The sequence below is a fragment of the Nilaparvata lugens genome, chromosome 7 (genome assembly GCF_014356525.2).
Source record: "Nilaparvata lugens isolate BPH chromosome 7, ASM1435652v1, whole genome shotgun sequence".
Lineage (NCBI taxonomy): Eukaryota > Metazoa > Arthropoda > Insecta > Hemiptera > Delphacidae > Nilaparvata > Nilaparvata lugens.
In genome coordinates, this window is record NC_052510.1 from 57553739 (window position 1) to 57575272 (window position 21534).

Consider the following 21534-nt stretch of genomic DNA (forward strand, 5'->3'; position numbering starts at 1 on the left):
AACAGGTTAAGGGAAAACATGTGTCACTGTGGGAAGAAAACTTGTATATAAGGCTTCTATACTCTTAAAAGGGTTAAACTTTTATTATCATTTTTGTTTCCTCCCTTCAACTTGATATTTTTTTACCTGTAAACAACGCGTTACATTTTTTATTTCATAGCTTAAATATAATTGAAAAGTAGTCCTGAGAAATATAACATACAACAGGTTCTATGAATGATAAAACACTAGAAAAATGTCTAAAAATATCACATACGTGTTGGAAACATGTTTGAAACTTTTCAATAAATAATGAAAATTCATGATATTTTCAAACAATATTCCAGGGTTTTGATATGAATAAATATCACTATATCCCACCAAGAACAGGATCTGAAGGTTTTATGAAGCTGAAGATAGCACAGTGTCAGTTAAAACGTAATCTAAGATTAAACTGGATCAAGTTAAATCAAGTTTCGTTATGAAGCTGAAGGGTCGTTAGCACAGTGTCAGTTAAAACGTAATCTCAGTTTAAACTGGATTAAGTTAAATCAAGTTTCGTTTGTTATAATGTGATACTAGTGTGTTATAATGTGATCTTGGGATTAAACTACCAGCTGAGGTTTGCTTTCACTGTGCGAACAGCAGAATATCGATAAAGATCTCTTGTTATTATCATATTTATATTATATCTTTTATTATAATATTTTTGTGATAATATTTTAAATCTGTTCGAGACTAATTTAGCTGATCAAAACCGTATCACAATAAGTAATCTCTCTTTTTTTGTTGCAGGTATGTACACTACTAGTTCATGAAGAATCCTTTCATACCGGTGGTGAGTTATGAAAAATTTTAATCCGCTCTGACCCAATCTCACTACAGTTGCCCAGGTCTGAAAATCTACTAGAATTTCCATTAAAAAAATCCTGCATCATGCGCTAAAATGAATAAGAGACTAATCTGCTCAATTTTATCGTTGCGAATATAATGCTCTTTCCATTGAGAGGCAGGCTTTCGGCCCAAGTTTTTGGAGCGTGAATTTTCGCTTCAATGTGCAATATTCATTATTGAATACTATGGTTTGTTAATTGCTAGCGGGTGAATGGGCTCAGTTAATGTATTTCATGTAATGGAACTCCCACGATTTATTAGAAATTAGGATGAAACATTCATTTTGAGTCGGACTATCGATCTCCAGATTTCAGGATTTATTGATTACACTGAATCCAGGTAGCAATTTATTCGAAATTAGGTTGAAACAATCATTTTGAGTAGGACTATCGATCTCCAGATTTGAGGATTTATTGATTACACTGAATCCAGGTAGCAATTTATTAGAAATTAGGATGAAAAACAATCATTTTGATTCAGATTATCGATCTCCAGATTTTAAGTTTTTTTTATAACACTGAATAGAACTATCTGTATTCAAATTGTGAAGGTGATGATGTTATCGGTATCATACAGTCCCCACTAATGAAAGGGCTGCCAAGATTGCATCTCTAGTGATTTGAAATCTACCTACATTCTAAATATTCTAACATCTCCTTTATCCTATCAATTTTTATCTCAAGCAAATATCCTGAAAATGGTAACATTTTTCTGTTTTCTAAGTATGCCATATCAACTAATCAAATAATGTATTTAGAACTGAATCCGCTGTTTTACCAGCAAATTCATCTTTAGATACTTTAAAAAGAAAAATTAAAATTATAGATCTATTATAGATACTTGCTAAAGTTAGTTCAATCACAGAAGAGAGAAACAGAGATCAACGTTGTTCATCACTCCGTGGCTCTATTATTTTAGAATTTATCGGGAATTTCCATTATTTTGAACAAAATTGTATGCAAATCAATTGAATCCTCTCACCTTTACAAATTGGTGTATTTGTAGGTCCGCCTTACTGTGAATAAATAGAAATAATTTCATTGCCATTCAACTGATCATAGTTACAGACAACGTCATATTCTAATTCAATTCAAACACAACAAATTCTAATTCAAATTCAATATCAAACACACATATAGATATAAAGTGAAGTCACTTGATAATGGGTTGGAAAATGATCCTGTCTAAAATTACATAATTAGGCTATAATAAGGTAACATTAAAATGGGAAATCTAAAATATAAAGTCCATATCTAATAAATTCACAAGCTAATTTAATTAATACATACGAAATTCATACGTCTCATTATTATTTATTTTATTTAATAGGGCAATATTCATAGAATTCTAAGTCTTTCTTACTATATAAATTCATATTATAAATATTAATTATTTATTTTAATAGGGCAACTTGTGAGTTTTATTACATAGAATTAATAAAATATTCGTATTAATTGATCTACTGCAAGTTAGCCAATAATCTCCTATTTATTTATTAATTTGAACATTTATAGTGTGGGAGCATACAGTGAAACCTTGAGAATACAGAGCATACTGAGGAAAATTGCTAATCAAACTTTTTATCACAATTAGACAAAATAATAATTAGAAAGAATAATTTAGATGAGGAGAAAAGGCTAATGAATATTGAAACGAACAGATCATATTTGAACAAAACAGAATTCAAATGTGCTATTAAAACTCAATGTCCAAGTGAATAATAACAGACTTTAATGAACAAAAAGAAATTGATTTATAATTATCGATGATTATTTGAAGGATATTAGTTCAATTGACTCTATTTCTCTGAAAAATGCATGTTAGAACATGAATGATGAAATTGATGAAGCTAAAAAGTGACTATCGATTTACACAAATCCATCGCGGCATTCAATAATCTGCTTCAGACATCTCAATCAATCGACTGTACAACATAGAAATGTTAGTATCGCATTCATAAACTGATTACTAATGATATTGGTTACACACCTTTGTGTTAAATCTGTGAAGCGTACATAGCAAGTACGTGTAATGTTGAAAATTACAAGGACTAACGTTATTCGAAAAGACTTTATCATGAATGTACATTATTAGCGGGGGTGAGGTAAGGTGATGAGCCAATTTGACACCGCCCATGAAAATCTATAGAAGCCAATAACTATAACCAAGTCGGTAACTATAACCGTTGATTATTATAACCAAGTTGATAACATATAACCGTTGATCACTATAACCTAACATGACGGCGTGTTGTAAAGCGTGTTATATATTCACCATTTTAGTACTAGATGCGCTTTTCCTGTGCATGTTGCAAACAGATGCATTTAACCTTTGTTATTACTGCATTTTGTGCCTCTCACACCGACCCTAACCTATCTATCACTCAATAACTTTGTATCTGTTTTCTATTACGTCGTCGATAGTCTAAACATAAACCACAGTTTCATTCTCCAGGATTATGAGCTAAAACTGATGGATTAAGTCGTTACTAAAACTGAGATTGAAGGATAAGTTAATCGCTTGTTCGGAAAATTTCAAAAACTGAATTTTCTTGTTAGAAAAATTTCAAAAACTGAATTTTCTTGTTCGGTGTTCCGTGATCAAGCACTTATTATTCATGCTTATCTCCTGATCCTTATTCAACATAACTTTCAAATTTCAAAAAACTGAATTTTCTTGTTCAGTGATCAAGCAAGCACTTTTTATTCATGCTTATCTCCTGATACTTATTCTTCACAACTTCCCTCTCTCTTCTATTATATTCTCACTTCATATTCTCGTCCTTTATTGTTGCATACTCCTCTCCTCGTCTCGTCATGCCTCGAAACTTTCAAATCCGAAATTTATTCAAGCCCAAGTTGAGCTCAAGTTAAATTCATCTAGTATGTTATGCATAATAATGAAGGCATTGTTCCATTATTCCAGTATAAAGCACAAGTCACCGTTATAAAATAGAGTTGCATGCTGATTCACCTGCATGCAGCCAATATATGCAAACAGCTTACTCTACTTGCATTTCTTGCATATATGTATCAGAGTCCATACACCAGACAAGCATTTTAAGTTTGCTGGGAAACCGCATGGTGTGAACACGTAAAACCTATCATTAAAATATACGGTAAAGTGGGTAAACCGTCCCACTATTGGAAGTCAGTCAGGCAAGTCCGGAATTATAACGTATCAGTCATAACTGGGTTGAAGGGTGTTCAGGTATAACTGGATCAACATCGTCTCATAACTGGATTATTGGTGTGGTTCATGCTCAATTCAAGTATCTTATAAGTTAGTGTTTGAAGCTTGTTCTATCCATTAAATGACGCTCTGACTTTTGAAATAAGTTAGTGGTTGGACCTCGTTTCATCAAGTGAATTGCTCTTTGACTTTTTCCGAGTATAGTAGGGTTTTCCTTGAATTTTGTCATTCCTAATCTAGTAAGTTAGTAGTTGAAGTTTGTTTTATCCATTGAGGCATTGAATGACGCTCTGACTTTTAAAATAAGTTAGTGGTTAGATCTCGTTTCATCAGCTGAATTATTGCTCTTTGATTTTTTCCGAGTATAATAGCATAGCCACCTCTAATACAAGGCCCCGGCCTACGATATTGCAACGTCGCAGCGTAGGCCTACAATCTAATCATAGCCACCTCTAATAAAAGGCCCCGGCCTACAATATTGCAACGTCGCAGTGTAGGCCTAGAATTCAAAAAAAAAGAAATTAAACAATCAAATGCATTCCAAAAAGCAAATACAAATATTGGTTCCTAATTTCTAATATGTGTTCCCTATAGGCTACCCTGTGTGGGGACACTTGAATATATATAATAGAATATTTATATACAAATTTAAATATTATATCATGAAGAACATAATAATTGAATAATATGGTATTATATTGAAATAAATCAATATGTCAATTTAATCTAAAACAGAATCTAATACATGATTGGTGAAAAAGATTTAAAAAAATACCAGCTGATCTTTTTCACCAATCATGTATTAGATTCTAGGCATACACTGCGACGTTGCAATATCGTAGGCCGGGGCCTTGTATTAGAGGTGGCTATGATAATAGGGGTTTCCTTACATTTTGTCATTTCTTACAGGTTCTAATCGGTACATCTGATAGCTGTTCGGCTCTTTGTGGGCATAGATAGTAGTTTTCTTCAACATTTTCATCCAGTTTAGGTTCAGATTTTCAAGCTCATAACCCAAATAATTCTATTCGATGGAGAATTAAATTCATTTACATTCCTGAATAAAATTAAATTCCTCTTAGATTCGAAGAGTTATTGATGAATCCCACATCGTAGGATTGTATTCTAATTCTTAACCTCTAAACCCTCTATTAGGCTACCACATAACACTCATGAATCGATATTTTAAAAAAGGATTGAAATAATTATTGTATATTGAAGGAAATTAAGTTCTAAGAATTGAAGAATTGATTAATTTTCCATCATAGGATTGTATTCAAGTTCTTAAGCTCTAAACCATCTATTACCTTAGAACACTCTTGAATCCCTAATTCAAAAGATAATTGAAATAATTATTGTAGGGAATTAAGATAAAATTAAGATACCTTTAGAATTGACTAATTGATTAATCCCTCATCATAGGATTGTATTGAAATAATTAAAGTATATTGTAGGAAATAAGGATCTCCTTAGAATTGAAGAATTGATGGATTCCTCATCTCAGGATTGTGTTCAAGTTCTCAAGCTCTAAATCATCTATTACCTCATACCACTCATGCATTTCACTCATCCATTTGTCTAAAGAGGATTGGGATAATTCTTATATTTTGTAGGAAATTAAGATCTTCATAGGTTTGATGAAAAACTACAAGACTTAACCTATTTCGGATTATGTGTAACCATAGAGAAACAATAGCGTAAGTAGATATCCCATGGTATAGGGCGTTTATGTCGCAGCTTTTACTGTTATCTCAAGCCGATTACTGTTGATTATTGTCGAGTTCTACTGTTTTGTTGAGGTGAGAGTGTATGAACGGTACAATATGAGAGTTACCAGTGTCACACAGCTCCACGGGGAAGAATGACATGAACTATCGGCTTGAGATAACAGTAAAAGTTGCGACATAAACGCCCTATACCATGGGATATCTACTTATGCTATTGTTTCTCTATGGTGAAACCTTATCTAAATTTGGGAGAGTAATAGCACAAAGTTACCTTATTTTATCCCTCCCCATTATTTTTATGATGTACCTATTGTATGAATCAATAAAAAATAAATATTGACTTATAAATCCGCGGGATTAAACACTTTATTCTAGTAAAGCTCATACAATATAATTATTAGAATTATTTAAATCCTTCATTTGAATTGGGATAAAATATATTATATTTTTGCATAGATGTTGTGGATTTTCTATTCACTCAGTACGAAACTGTGATATCCAGTTCATCTGTTACATGACCTCAATTAATTACTCTGAATATCCTGATGAGATGATGATTGATTCCCTAATTACAAATTCTGAATAAAATGATAATGAACCGTTGTTAGCGAGAAGGTTTATCAATTCAGTCCATTTATTCTTTCCCATATACAAACAGGATAAATCATACAGTGTTATTATTCCACCTCTGATTGCAATTTGTTTCAATATCTGCACAAACACAGAAATGAAATGGGAAATCGTGCAGTGCTGCAATAATAAATTGCGGTGATCACATTGTGATTATTCTATACGGAACAGATGTAACGTTTTAGTAGCAAACCTGAACGAATTGCAATTTATTCACGTGTTTCCCTGTATTTACATTCATCGCGAATGGTGGATGGGATTTTCTGTTGTTTTAAGAGCGAAAACACGGTCCGACGCCAGAAATATTTCATCATTTATGGTTATAAAGTATTCCTCTCTTTTCCATTTAACTTGCATTCGATTCCTGTTCCTGTATCCATTTCCGTTGTTCCTGATAACAGTTTAAGTTATTCCAAAAATTATTATTTTCCGTTTATTTTAGTTTATTTCTAATTATACAGTGAATTGATACAGGAAATATCAGTCGTTTTAATAAATTTAACGCACTCTATTTTTGTACATTACCAATCTTTCATCTCTGGTATTTGTCCTGGGGACGTGACAGTCGAGGACTGCGACATTTGAGGACTGATTTTCAGTCCTCAAATGTTGGGGCTGTGCAAAAATGAAAGAGTCCTCCACTGTCGCTTCTGTGCTTTTAGGAGAGTTTTCTTTTGTCGGTGTCCTCGTTTGACATCGACCCATTTGTCCTTCTATCCAGATGTTATATTATTCCTTTCCACTTTCAAAGATACTTCATCATTTCTGGCTGATATCCTTCAGTAACATAATAATATAACATACAATAAATACATATTCATGTATTGTTTGTCACAATAATACATTGCAGGTTTTAGTGCTTCAAAAATTTCACAACATTATTAGTGTCGGAACCTATTATCAACTACAATTTTCCAAGATCTTATACAAGACCTATTGGATATTAATTTCGTTAATTGCAGTTCTTAATTTATCATATAATGTTGAGATTTATCAACGACTTTTCCAAAGATATAAAGACTTCAAATAAATTGGTAGTTGCATCTGTTCAAATGCTAATTAATTAATAATTATTATTAAACGAAAATCCCAATTAAATGCTGTAAATCACCCCGAAGATTTCTGCAACTGCAAATATTGACAACAGGGTAAACAGCTAGATAGAAACTCTATGAGCACTACTATACAAAAATTATTTGTCAGCCCGGGAATGACAAATAATTTTATAGTACTGCTCATTGAAATTCCATGTAGCTGTTTACCCTGTTGTCAATATTTGCAGTAGCAGAAGTCTTCGGGTGATTTACAGCATTTAATTGGGATTTTCGTTTAATAATGATTATCGACTTTTCCCCATGCTATGTGAAATCTTCCTTTGTTATTTCCAAAATAACCAAATTAATAACCTACTCTATTAATATCCTATTTTCGAATATTTTTAGAATATTTATTTATCATATATTTTTGATTAAGTTTTAATTTTAGTTTCATTTTTATTTATTTTGTTTTTCTTTTTTTCTGTTTTAGTTTCTCCTCGTTTCCTCGAGTTTTTGCGTCGGTAGTGTGAGTGTGCACTTCGCCAGGAGAGGGGGTTTCCGAACTGACTCAACCCCCCCCCTCCCACTGGACGATGCTTCTCCAAGGGATCGCCACGTCTCTCTCTTTCTAATCACGTGGAAACAAGATGGCGACCAAAGACCCACCGCCTTGCTCTACTCCAATCAAGACTTATAACTTATTAATAATAATTTATAAATAATATGAATATAAATATAGCATTGTACATTATCTGTAAATTTTTTCTATTTTGTAAATCGAACTTCGAATCGTAAATATACTTAGAAACGAAACATTTAAAGACTATGTAACGGTTTTTGTAAATTATTTTCGACTGTAAATGATGTGAATAATGTATCATTTGTACGTAATTAGCTGATTGTATATTTTTTATTAATGAATTGAATTGTTTCACAAAGTGAAAAATAAGAACAATAATACAAATCAACTTGACTTTTCATTCATAAAATAGATCAATGATATGACAACTAACAGGCTTCAGTGAATACTACTCCACTTTCAAAATTATATTTTCATCATACTTCAGTTCAAAATTTCTGATGAATATATTATTATTTATTCAGCAAAAGAGTTTCAATTTCAATACACAATGAAAAATTATTCATTTGCAATTTAGGTTAGTAGTATTAACTGTAACCTGTTAGCTCTCATCCATCAAAAACAACCAGACCCTCAGCATCATTTCAATATTGTGCAAATCGAGAAGAAATCAATGAGCAGAAATTCATTTGAATGTAAATTTTCCAAAAAAGAACATGATTTTCAATCACTACATTTGAGTCATAGGTAATTTTATAATTTGGTATTTTAATCATTCTAATTCAAAATTTCTAGCTAATATATATTCTTGGACAGAACTTTGAACTTTAAATTTCCTCAGTAAGAACATAACCCATTATTTCGGATATTTCATTATTTATCAAAATTTGGGAACAGAATAGTTTTGGGCCATGCCTGTTGTTCTATCCCCATCATATTCATATGATTTGTAATTATATCAGAAAATAAATAAATATTCAATAAATAAATAGTAGCACACAAGATTCATGTATTGATATAGCAGAATCATTTTTCTGTAGGTCAAGTAGATAATTGATTTTGATCACTCTTTATTCATATTATTTGGTGCAACCTAGAACTAATTCCAGTTAAAATTATCGAGCTCTACTTGAAGTTTCATTTGAAATATTATGCTTAGACTTGAACTAAAATATTAATGAGTGTACAAATATGTTTCAAGAGCACTGAGTTTGGAAATTGTAGAATCTATGATTATAGTTCAACTCAATTTGGTTGACTTTTTATGGTTCTCACATTATTTGTGTGAAATTTTGGAAAACTCGTCTAAATAGCATTATCTTCGTAATATACTTATCAACCTATTTTTGAAACTTCCCATCTTGAGATGGAAAAATCTCTCAATTGCAACAACATTCTTGAAGAATTTGTATTCAAAAAGATTCTGTACATGAGGAATTGTAAGACAGTAGGCCTACATTTCCCCATGTTCAGGTATTTTTGAATAATAATGTATTCAATGTATGAGCAAGATTGATCATCAACAAGTTCAACAAACCTGTTGAAAAACTTACATCTTTCAAGAAACTTGAAACAATAATCAAGACAATCAATGCATAAGCCCTAGAGTTTAACACACTTTTTTACTATGTATTTAAACTTGACATGCAGTTAAATGTATTTGACTGCATGTCGTGTTTAAATTACACACTAAAAAAGTGTGTTAATACATCGCACTAAAAAAGTGTGTTTTTACCCACATTACACACTAAAAAAGTGTGTTTTTACCCACATCACACACTAAAAAAGTGTGTTTTTACACACATTACACACTAAAAAAGTGTGTTTTTACCCACATTACACACTAAAAAAGTGTGTTTTTACACACATTACACACTAAAAAAGTGTGTTTTTACACACATTACACACTAAAAAAGTGTGTTAATACATCGCATCTCGGAATCAATCAAGAAACCATCAGCCTGGAGTTTGTTAAATTTTCATAGTGATTGAATGTTACGAGAACCAATCAGAGAAGACTTCCTTCCAAACGAGCCTCTGATTGGTTTGTTTGGAATGAAGGCTTCTTTGATTGGTTCTCGTGACTTTTAATCTCTGTTGGAATTTAACAGACTTCTTGTGCAACCGGGCCCTAGAGATCAATAACATCTACAGTGCAGGGTCAGTCTACAGAGTCAGTGCCGGTTGCAGAAAAACTGGTTAAATCGTGATTAATTTTACGAGAACCAATCAGAGAAGCCTTCTTTTTGGCAAACCCTTTTCTGATTGGTTCTCTTGAAATTAATCATGATCCAAATACAACCGGCTTTTGTGCAACCGGGCCAGTCTACAAACATCTACAAAAATGGTCTAGTGATCGAATTCTACTACTGATCTTGGATACATGAAAGTAAGTTATTCCAACTAATGTTGAATTAAGTGAAAGTAAGTTTTATCTGAAGCTGAGTCATAGCTAGAGATCGCAGGTAAATAAATGTATGATAGTTGATGATGATAATATTATGGAACAAAATTCTATATCAATATAGTTTCAACTATCCTGAAGACTTCTGCTATTACAAATATCAACAAAAGGGAGAAAAGCTAGTAAAAATATAAAATATTCCCATCTATATTGTAGTTTATTGAAGGGAGGATAAAAGAGAATTTTTAACTTTATGAATGGGTCATCATCTGACAGTAACTAGATGATATCAAAACTTGAGGATTTGAAGTTACGAAGGTGGATGTCATTAACCCATATCGTGTAAGATTCATACACTTCTAGAAATTTCTGCATCGTAATTCATTATACCACTACAGCACATAGCTTTGTCAGGGAATCATTGCAAAAAATGTCCCAACATACAAAACGCCTTTTCAACCAATATAGTAGAGGTAACAGCAAATCTGACAAAACTAACTAGATAATATTAAAACTTGAGGATTTGAAGCTACGAAGCTGGATGTCTTTATTATACCCTGTATGAATCATACACTTGTAGAAACTGCTGCATCGTAATTCATTGTATACTACCACAGTGAATTGCTTTGTCATGGAATTATTGCAAAAAATGTTCCTAAATACAAAACGCTAGTTCGAACAATATAGTAGAGATAACGGTAAAGCTGACAAAACAAAACCTAGAAATAAAATAAGAATGGATTCCATCTATTTTGAAATGGTTAGGACCCACAGGTTAACAATAGTCATCCCCAGGTCAATGACATTAGTGGCAGGTATATTTTACATTGTTGTTACTACTGCATCAATAATGCAGTTGCAGTTAAAAGGAAGTTTTCCCTGTTGCTAACAGGAAACTCCTAGCTTGACCGTCAGGCGTGATTTATTATCTCGGACGGAAAATAATTTTTATTTCAGTCCTAGTTGGGAATAGTTCTGCAACTGTGAAAACGTGAATTATTCATTTATCAAGTAGCCTACTTCTGTGCTACTATTTTGAACTAATAAAAACAATATACAAATCTTGGAGTATCCTTTATTTTTTAAAAACAAAACAATGAGAATAAGACGTTGATGTTAATACAATCATGTTGACGTTGATGTTGTTGATACCATCATGTTGACGTTGATATTGTTGATACAATCATGTTGACAACATCAACGTATTATTTTTTCAATTATGGAGAGACACAACAACATCTCATATCATACAATCAAAATGTTGAACTATTTTAAAAATAAAGTACTTTAAGATTTGTATATTGTTTTTATTAATTTGTTAAAATGTAGCCCATGTGAGTCAAGTGTTTTTACTATTTTGAACTACAGTACTGAGGTATCTATACTATATTCTACTAGTTTTGAACCTTCCTTATAACGTAAACTTGATATTACTATTCAGTATTTTAGCAGTATCATCCTGTCTTTACCTCATCGCCTATATACTATTTAGAACTATTTTTCTATTCCAACAGTGAATGAAATTCACTGATTTTGTGCTAACATTGTTCTATAAAATAACAAAGTTCTGCTCCACTGGAAAATGCTACTCTCAAGCTGAATATTGCCACATACAGGATTCAGGAGGTAGAAGTTCTGAATAAAAAATGAGTTAAAAATGAGTTTAATAAAAATTTGACAATATTGAGTATTTAAGATTTGATAAAGTGAATAACTCGGCATGCTATGTAACAAAACGTTCATCTCACAAAACATTAGATGAACTTTTTGTTTCATAGCATACCGAGTTATTCACTTTATCACATCTTAAATACTCAATATTGTCAAATTCTGATTAAACTCATTTTTGAACTGAAACCAATATTCAGAACTTCTACCTCCTGAATACTCTATGCTATAGTAGAGGATCCTGTATACAAGTATAGTATGTGGTAAAGTGTGTAGTGTGTAGTATACTACACTACCACTACGTGTGGACTGCTCACAGATATAACTACCAAAATCTCATGCCAGGATCTTGGAGATAGAAGATAATATGAGATCTGAATACTGGTTTCAGTTGAAAAGTGTGTTAATTGAAATTTCACAATATAAGCATTTAGGATTTGATTAAAAATAAGAATGATTTTTTTTCAAACAAAATAATTAATGTTTTTCTCTGTTCATACATCATGAACAAATTCACTCACAAACACTCTTAGATTCGCCCTATCAAGATTCTGGAACAAATTCAAATACACTAGATACACTTAAATCACTTCACTTATGGGCTACTTTATTCAAATTAATAAAAACAATATTAAACTTGTGGTACCCTTTTATTAAAACATTTTAATGACTAGTTTCGATTTACTTTAGCCATTTATTTTCAAGTTGAAATGTTTTTATTTTAACTTGAAAATGGTCAAAGTAGGTCGAAACTAATCGTTGAAATGTTTTAATAAAATGGTACTACAAGTTTAATGTTGTTTTTATCAACTAGATACACTTTATCTAGATTCTAGAACCAATTCGAATACTGGAAGAATATTGGAAATGAACAATTACTCAATGTTAACCTCAATACTTCGTTGAAGTGTGATTCTTCATAAAGTAGTCGTGATTTCAATAAAAAATTGGGAGTAATTTACACCATAAAGTGAACATTCATCTACACCATGAAAACTGTGTCTTGTTGTCTATCCCTTCTTCTGTGAACAAGCTTTATCTTTTGAACATTTCATACCAGTTGAAGTATTTCCAATAACGAAATTTCTCTCTCACTCTATTACCTCGCAATAATGAATACCTTTATGACACTCATTTCAATCAAGCCAAAACATTAGCCTGCAGCTGTCATTATGCGAAAATCCTGATTCCAGGAATAATTTTCCGACTCGAAATTCACTTCATAACAAGCTGCTTTGTCAAGAAACCCAAATGACAGCACTTATTACGTAATAGAAGTTGAAAGATATTAGGGAGAAACAAAGTTGACGCTATGTGAGACAACTTACTTAAAACTTTGTCGAGACAAGTCAAAGCTCAGACGGGCTTTGAATAATACCGATTCTGCTTTCCTAGTATTAGATAGTACATATATATTTCTGCAGCAATAATACACATATATGTAGCTGTACATATTGCTGTAGTGTGTGTGTATATACTTAGCTATCGAACTTGTGGAATTTCCAACAGCCATCAGCGTAATTCAAAAGTCAGCGTATGAAGTCGATTATGTGACGAAATTTCAGCAGATGGAAATCTCAACTTGGAAGTAAAGTTGCTTTTCTTTGTGAAAGTTTCGACTTCACGATTCTGTTGTTGCAATAACGCCTTTTAAAAGCTTAACTTGGGAAATTTTCAACTGTTAAGCTGCTATATTCTAAGTGAGAGGAATATTGAAGGCTCCACTTGCTGGTGAAGGGTAGGGAGTCACTAAATGTAAATGCTATATAGTATTGCAGCTCTGTGTGAATACTTCTGACATAGGTTACATAGCTAGAGAAAAAGTATACATAGCATTCTATGTAGCTGTGTATAAATAGTATACCTCTGGGTTTCATAGTTGGAGAAAAATAAGGGAATAGTTCGATTTAATCTTTCAACAGAACTTACTCCACAAAACTTTCAATTTGAAATAGCGGTCAATCCGATTGGATTCAATACGCGATGCAGAATTGAAAAACATTTCTCATTGAATTTCGTTTCCTATACAATGGAATTCGATTTAATTCGATCCTACGACTTAAAACACATTCTTCTTAGATAGAAATTTATGTGAAGAAGATGATTTATTGCTGAATGTTACCTAAATTTGGGAGAGAAATAGTACAAGGTATTCTTAGTTTCTCTCTCCCGATCTGTGCTTCATTGTAAGAAGGAATAAATAAAATGAAATGAAATTGCAACAACAATTTCAATTATTATCTTGAATATAATTGTACAGTTATGTATATTTCAAAACATATCTATTTAGGCCCAAGTAGTGTCATTAATTCAAAGTTTATACTCAAGAAGAGTTTAGAAGAAGATAAATTTATTTAAACATTAAGAATTACACAACTTACAGAAAAGTACCACAGGCTTATAAGCCCAAAACGGTTCCAATTCAATGAATAGTTTGAATTTCCACAAAGCAAAATTGATAGGATTAGACTTTTATGTATCAATTTCGGTGTTAATTTCAAAGTATATTTATTTATAGACACTGGTAGTGTCACTAATTCGAAGTGTAAACTCAAGAAGAGATTAGTAGAATATGAATTCAATAATTACTTATATTCTCCATGATTCTTACTGAAAAAAATTGATAGGATTCTATAATTCTGTATCACTAGGCTATTTTAGAATTTAGTGTTTGTGTTTTTATTCAACAACACGTCACAAGTCCTCTCCCAAAAAACGCATCAAACAAAGTTAGAATAGCCATGATGGTAGCCAACCTCCGTAATGCTGAAGTTACCTGAAGAAGTAGATTTATTACAGCCTATATTATAACATATTTCAGAAGCCTGCTTTATTCTATCACTGGTACCACTATCTGATTGGCTCATTAGTTATTAAGACCAAAAAGTGAAAAAATACCTTCCTATGAAAGCTGTATCTTGTTGCCTATCCCTTCTTCTGTGAACAAGCTTTATCTTTTGAACATACCTATTTATACCAGTTGAAGTATTTCCAATTTCTCTCCCACTTAGTACCTCACAATAATGAATACCTTTATGACACTCATTTCAATCAAGCTAAAACATTAGCCTGCAGCTGTCATTATGCGAAAATCCTGATTCCAGGAATAATTTTCCGACTCGAAATTCACTTCATAACAAGCTGCTTTGTCAAGAAACCCAAATGACAGCACTTATTACGTAATAGAAGTTGAAAGATATTAGGGAGAAACAAAGTTGACGCTATGTGAGACAACTTACTTAAAACTTTGTCGAGGCAAAGTCAAAGCTCAGACGGGCTTTGAATAATACTGATTCTGCTCCTCTAGTATTAGATAGTACATATATATATTGCTGCAGCAATAATAGGGTCTACATATATATGTAGCTGTACATATTGCTGTAGTATGTGTATATACTTAGCTATCGAACTTGTGGAATTTCCATCAGCCATCAGCGTAATTCAAAAGTCAGCGTATGAAGTCGATTATGTGACGAAATTTCAACAGATGGAAATCTCAACTTGGAAGTAAAGTTGCTTTTCTTTGTGAAAGTTTCGACTTCAAGATTCTGTTGTTGCAATAACGCCTTTTAAAAGCTTAACTTGGGAAATTTTCAACTGTTAAGCTGCTATATTCTAAGTGAGAGGAATATTGAAGGCTCCATTTGCTGGTGAGGGGGTAGAGAGTCACTAAATGTAAATGCTATATAGTATTGCAGCTCTGTGAAAATACTTCTGACATGGGTTACATAGGTAGAGAAAAAGTATACATAGTATTCTATGTAGCTGTGTATAAATAGTATACCTCTGACATGGGTTACATAGTTGGAGAAAAATAAGGGAATAGTTCGATTTAATCTTTCAACAACTTACTTCACAAAACTTTCAATTTGAAATAGCGGTCAATCCGATTGAATTCAATACGTGATGCAGAATTGGAAAACATTTCGCATTGGATTCAGTTTCCTATTCAATGGAATTCGATTGAATTTGATCTTACAACTTAAAACACATTCATCTTAGAAAGAAATTTATGTGAGGAAGATTGCTGAATGTTACCTAAATTTGGGAGAGAAATAGTACAAGGTATTCTTAGATTCTCTCTCCCGATCTGTGGTTCATTGTAAGAAGGAATAAATAAAATAAAATTGCAACAACAATTTCAATTATTATCTTGAATATAATTGTACAGCTATGTATATTTCAAAATATATCTATTAAGGCCCAAGTAGTGTCATTAATTCAAAGTTTATACTCAAGAAGAGTTTAGAAGAAGATAAATTCAATGAATAGTTTGAATTTCCATGATTTTCACAGAGCAAAATTAATAGGATTAGACTTTACTGTATCAATTTCAAAGTACGAGAATATCCATGTAAGCATTTAATATATGAAGTTCATACTTCAGAAGATATTGAAGGAAGATGAACTCATTGAATAGTTCAATATTCCATGATTCTCACAAAATCAAAATTGATAGGATTCAATTTTTCTTTATCACTAGGCTACTTCAAAGTTTGTGTAATCATGTATGCTTTTTTATTCCCTTGACTATTTAATATTCCAGTAGCCTACGTCATTCTATAATTGGAAAAAATCTTTGATTGGCTCTGAAACTATTAAGATCTAAGATTCTCATCCAAATACTTTTCTTCCAAAATGAAATATTGTCAAAAAATGTTCCATACATTTCACCAATTTTATAAGTCATGAATTAACCACTTCTCCAAAATTAACTATTTCCAGGAATTTCGCATAAATATAATTTTGCACTGATATCATGTCATTCTTGAATTCCCTATCATATTAATTATTGATACATTCCCTATCATGCAAATTATTGAAGAATTATTACTGTTACACGAGTCTTGAATTAACAATAACTACTACTCCAAAATCAACTACGGTATTGAAAATTTTGCACAAATATACTTACTTCCACTGATATTCTGTCAGTTTTAAATTCCCTACCATATTAATCTGCAAATTATTGAAGAATAATAGGATTAATAGGCAATATAGGATATATATAGTGGCAATAATGGGATGTTTTGCTGGATTTAGCTGAAAATAATTTCGATATTCAACAGATGAGAGAAAGAATAAACCTCAGGAATTCACAGGACATTAACCTCCCAAAACCAAGATTAGAACATTCCAGACGACACTTCAAATACATAGCTATAAAAATATTCAATTCACTTCCAGTAACAACAAGGAAAATAACGTCACGTCAGTTATTTAGAAAAGAAATCAAGAAATTCATTTTACAACTAGACAACCCGAATGATTTTTTTACTAAATTAATATAGGTCTAAATTTAGTATAATTTACACATTACACGACATGAACACTGCAACAATCAAAGATCATTGAACTCACAAATCCCGTCCGGTATGCGTAAACAGTAAGACAGTATCAAATTTCAATCACTGTATCTTTCTTCAAAACGCATTCATTTATGGTATAATTACATCAGCACTTTGAAAAAAAAACGAAACGTTAACTATGAATAAAATTGAACTAAATATGAAAAAAAACAGCAACCACTCCGTACATAGTTTTAAGTTTTGTGTAAGTGTGTGTGTGTGTGTGTGTTGTGTGTGTGTGTGTGTGTGTGTGGTGTGTGTGTGTGTGTGGTGTGTGTGTGTGTGGTGTGTGTGTGTGTGTGTGTTGTGTGTGTGTGTGTGTGTGTGTTTGTGCGCATGTGTGAATGTGTGTGCGTATGAATGTGTGCGCATATGTGAATGTGTGTGCGTATGAATGTGTGCAAGAATGATTATAATTATTGACATATTGATTTATTTCAATATAATACCATATTCAATTATTATGTTCTTCATGATGTAATATTTAAATTTGTATATAAATATTTTATTTATTATATTCAAGTGTCCCCACACAGGGTAGCCTATAGGGAACACATATTAGAAATTAGGAAACAATATTGTATTTGATTTTTGGAATGCATTTGATTGTATAATTTTTTTTTTTTTTGAATAAAGAAAGAATAAAGAACATTTTATGTTTATTTGAATAATTGGCTAGATGTGTGTGAGTCGGAACAGGTTGAAGCCTAATCCTTGTTTGTAAGAAGAAGAAGATTATTGAAGAATTACTGTTACACGAGTTTCAAATTAACTATTTCTCCAGAATCAACTATTTCCAGAAAATCTTGCATGAATATATTCCACCGTTTTTATGACAGTCTTGAATTCTCTCTCATATTATTTTGCAAATTATGAAAGGATTACTGTTACAATACTAGAACAGTAAATGACTGTCTTCTCTGTAATGATAAACTGGGATGGGCAAATGCAACTGTCTGGAGACAGTTACATCTGAGATCTGAGTAGATCCGGTTTATAAATGCACCAGAATTGTTCCACTCGTGACATCCAGTCAAGAACTTCTTCCCTCGTCTGCTTTCTTCTCATCCTACTTTTCTCATATTCTCTTTCTTTCTCATCACTCATACTCTTCTTCTTCATCTTCATTCTATCTGATAATTTCGTACTTTTTCATATTACATCAAATGCTTATCCTTCCTCCGTTCAATTCTTTGATATTTTCATACTTGTTTCTTCCAACCCAATTCTCTGATATTTTCAAACCAATTTATTTTTCATACTTCTTCTCCTATTCCATCAAATTTTCATTCTTCCTCCATTCAATTCTCTAATATTTACATACTTGCTTCTTTCAAGCCATTTATTTTCCATACTCCTGTTCCTCATTCCATCTAATTATTATCCTTTCTCCATCAAATTCTCTGATATGTCCATAGTTTCCTTTTTCAACCCATTCATTTTCCAAACTTCAGTTTTTTCTTGTATCCAATTCTCTGATATCTTAATATTTGCTTCTTCTAAGACATTTATTTTTCATACTGCTGTTTCTTATTTCATCGAATTCTAATCCTTCCCTGAATCCAAATTCTCGGATATTTTCATACTTGCCTTCTTCTACCAAACTATTTCTTATTCTTCTGTGACTATCTTCTTTGATCTTGAACCCGTTCAAGAAGAAAATAGAAGAAAGTCAGTCACATTGACCAATAGAAAAAATCATTCCATCTATTCTATTCCTTCGTTCAATTTTCTCATATTTTCATAATCTGTCTCTTATTCTATCAAATTCTTATTCTTCCTCCATCCAATTCTCATACTTCTCTTTTTTACATCACAATTCCTCATCATTCTGTGACTCTCTTCCTTGATCTTGAACCCGTTTAAGAAGAAAGTCAGTCACATTTTCAAGCACGACCGTCACCACTGGAAGAAATATAACCGGCTTACGATTCGCGGAATGAATTATTCTTGATGTAACGTCCCGTTGCCAATTAAGGAACAGAGATGGAAACCTCGAAAGCACGCCGTTTGTCTCTTTTCTTCAGAGCATCTTGAGGCGACAGGCGACAATCAAGTGGTGAAAAAGGAGAGAAACTCTTTTTCCGTCCCGCTCGTCTCAGCGGTCTGATTTTCCAGATCTGGGTCAAAGAGCTCCTCGCGGTCAGTGGTGGTGATGGATTTCTTCCCTCTCACTCACTCTCACACACTCTCTAACTCTTTATCTCTTTCTTTCTTTCTCATCTCCCCGATGTGCTCTAACAGTTCGACATGTCTGATGAAACATGTTTTCGTCGAGTCGTCGTTCTTTGAAACATGTTTTCGGCGTCTCTATTTCCTCTGCAACGAATTCGTCAAGCTCACTCAGTCCTTCAAGTGAGACAAGGATAAGCTGGAATTCTTCAAGTGAGACAAGGATAGGGATAAGAATGAGGAGAAGGATGAGTTGGAGTTGGAGTAAGATGAGAAGGAGGAGGAGGATGAGGAGAAGGCCGAAGAAGAAGAAGAAGAAGAAGAAGAAGTTATGATAAAGAAAAAGAAGAAGGAGAAGACGATGAAGAAGTAAGGTATTGAGACAAGTATTATATTATTATATGATTCCTGTAGTATGTACCCAAGAATAATGTATATACCATCCTTGGTATGTACCGTGTTAGGAACAGAGAGAATGTTGGCACGCTTGATTATCGAGAAAGTAGTCAGTCACCTGTACTATCTCCAAGGTTGGAAACTGTACATCCAGATTTGTGATCTCTTCATCACCACAAGGGCTCTAAAGCGATCTTAACCCTACAGAGACACACTTACTTCATGCTACCACAGTAGACACACTGGGGTGTTAAACACCCCAATTTAATTTTGCATTTTTCTCTGAAAAATATGAAGAAAAACAAGTACTTAGCCCATACTTCATCATTACTTAATCATTTCTGTTCCAAGTGCATACAGAAATCGAAAGTAAAAATACTTGGACAATCTCCTGATATTCAGATTACCTAGATTTGCTAGAGCTATCACCTTCCACTTCTGCTTTCGGAAGTGCTTAGTAAACAACTATTCTCATATATATAATTGATTATTTTTGTGTGTGGCGAAAAATAGCGTTCGCACCACTGGCAAAAATGTTTTTCCGGCTCTCAATTTTTTCAAATTTTGAGAACAAAATTTTTTTCAAATTTTGGGAAAAATCGCATTATCTGCTCTAGGTGCGAAATATACTAATTCATACTGCTGTTTCTTATTTCATCGAATTCTAATCCTTCCCTGAATCCAATTCTCAGATATTTTCATACTTGCCTTCTTCTACCAAATTATTTATCATCCTTCTGTGATTATCTTCTTTGATCTTGAACCCGTTCAAGAAGAAAATAGAAGAAAGTCAGTCACATTGACCAATAGAAAAAAATCATTCCATCTATTCTATTTCTTCGTTCAATTTTTTCATATTTTCATAATCTGTCTCTTATTCTATCAAATTCCTTCGTTCCTATTCCTTCGTTCAATTTTCTCATATTTTCATAATCTGTTTCTTATTCTATCAAATTCTCATTCTTCCTCCATCCAATTCTCATACTTCTCTTTTTTCCATCACAATTCCTCATCATTCTGTGACTCTCTTCCTTGATCTTGAACCCGTTCAAGAAGAAAGTCAGTTACATTTTCAAGCACGACCGTCACCACTGGAAGAAATATAACCGGCTTCCGATTCGCGGAATGAATTATTCTTGATGTAACGTCCCGTTGCCAATTAAGGAACAGAGATGGAAACCTCGAAAGCACGCCGTTTGTCTCTTTTCTTCAGAGCATCTTGAGGCGACAGGCGACAATCAAGTGGTGAAAAAGGAGAGAAACTCTTTTTCCGTCCCGCTCGTCTCAGCGGTCTGATTTTCCAGATCTGGGTCAAAGAGATCCTCGCGGTCAGTGGTGGTGATGGATTTCTTCCCTCTCTCTCACTCTCACACACTCTCCAACTCTTTATCTCTTTCTTTCTTTCTCATCTCCCCGGTGTGCTCTAACAGTTCGACATGTCTGATGAAACATGTTTTCGTCGAGTCGTCGTTCTTTGAAACATGTTTTCGGCGTCTCTATTTCCTCT

At 32.7% G+C, this 21534-nt stretch overlaps 1 protein-coding gene across 2 annotated transcripts in view; it reads left to right on the forward strand.

Annotated features, from left to right (window-relative positions):
- LOC111056401 (toll-like receptor 7) overlaps positions 1-21534 on the forward strand; it is a 258473-nt gene that overhangs the window by 44741 nt on the left and 192198 nt on the right. Inside the window, exon 2 of one of the 2 annotated variants that reach the window (XM_039433246.1) lies at positions 7950-8427. The exons of the other annotated variant lie outside the window; for it this stretch is intronic. The gene's annotated coding sequence lies outside the window, so the exon portion shown is untranslated. Of the gene's footprint in view, positions 1-7949; positions 8428-21534 lie in introns of those variants that run through there. 2 annotated transcript variants of the gene reach the window in all.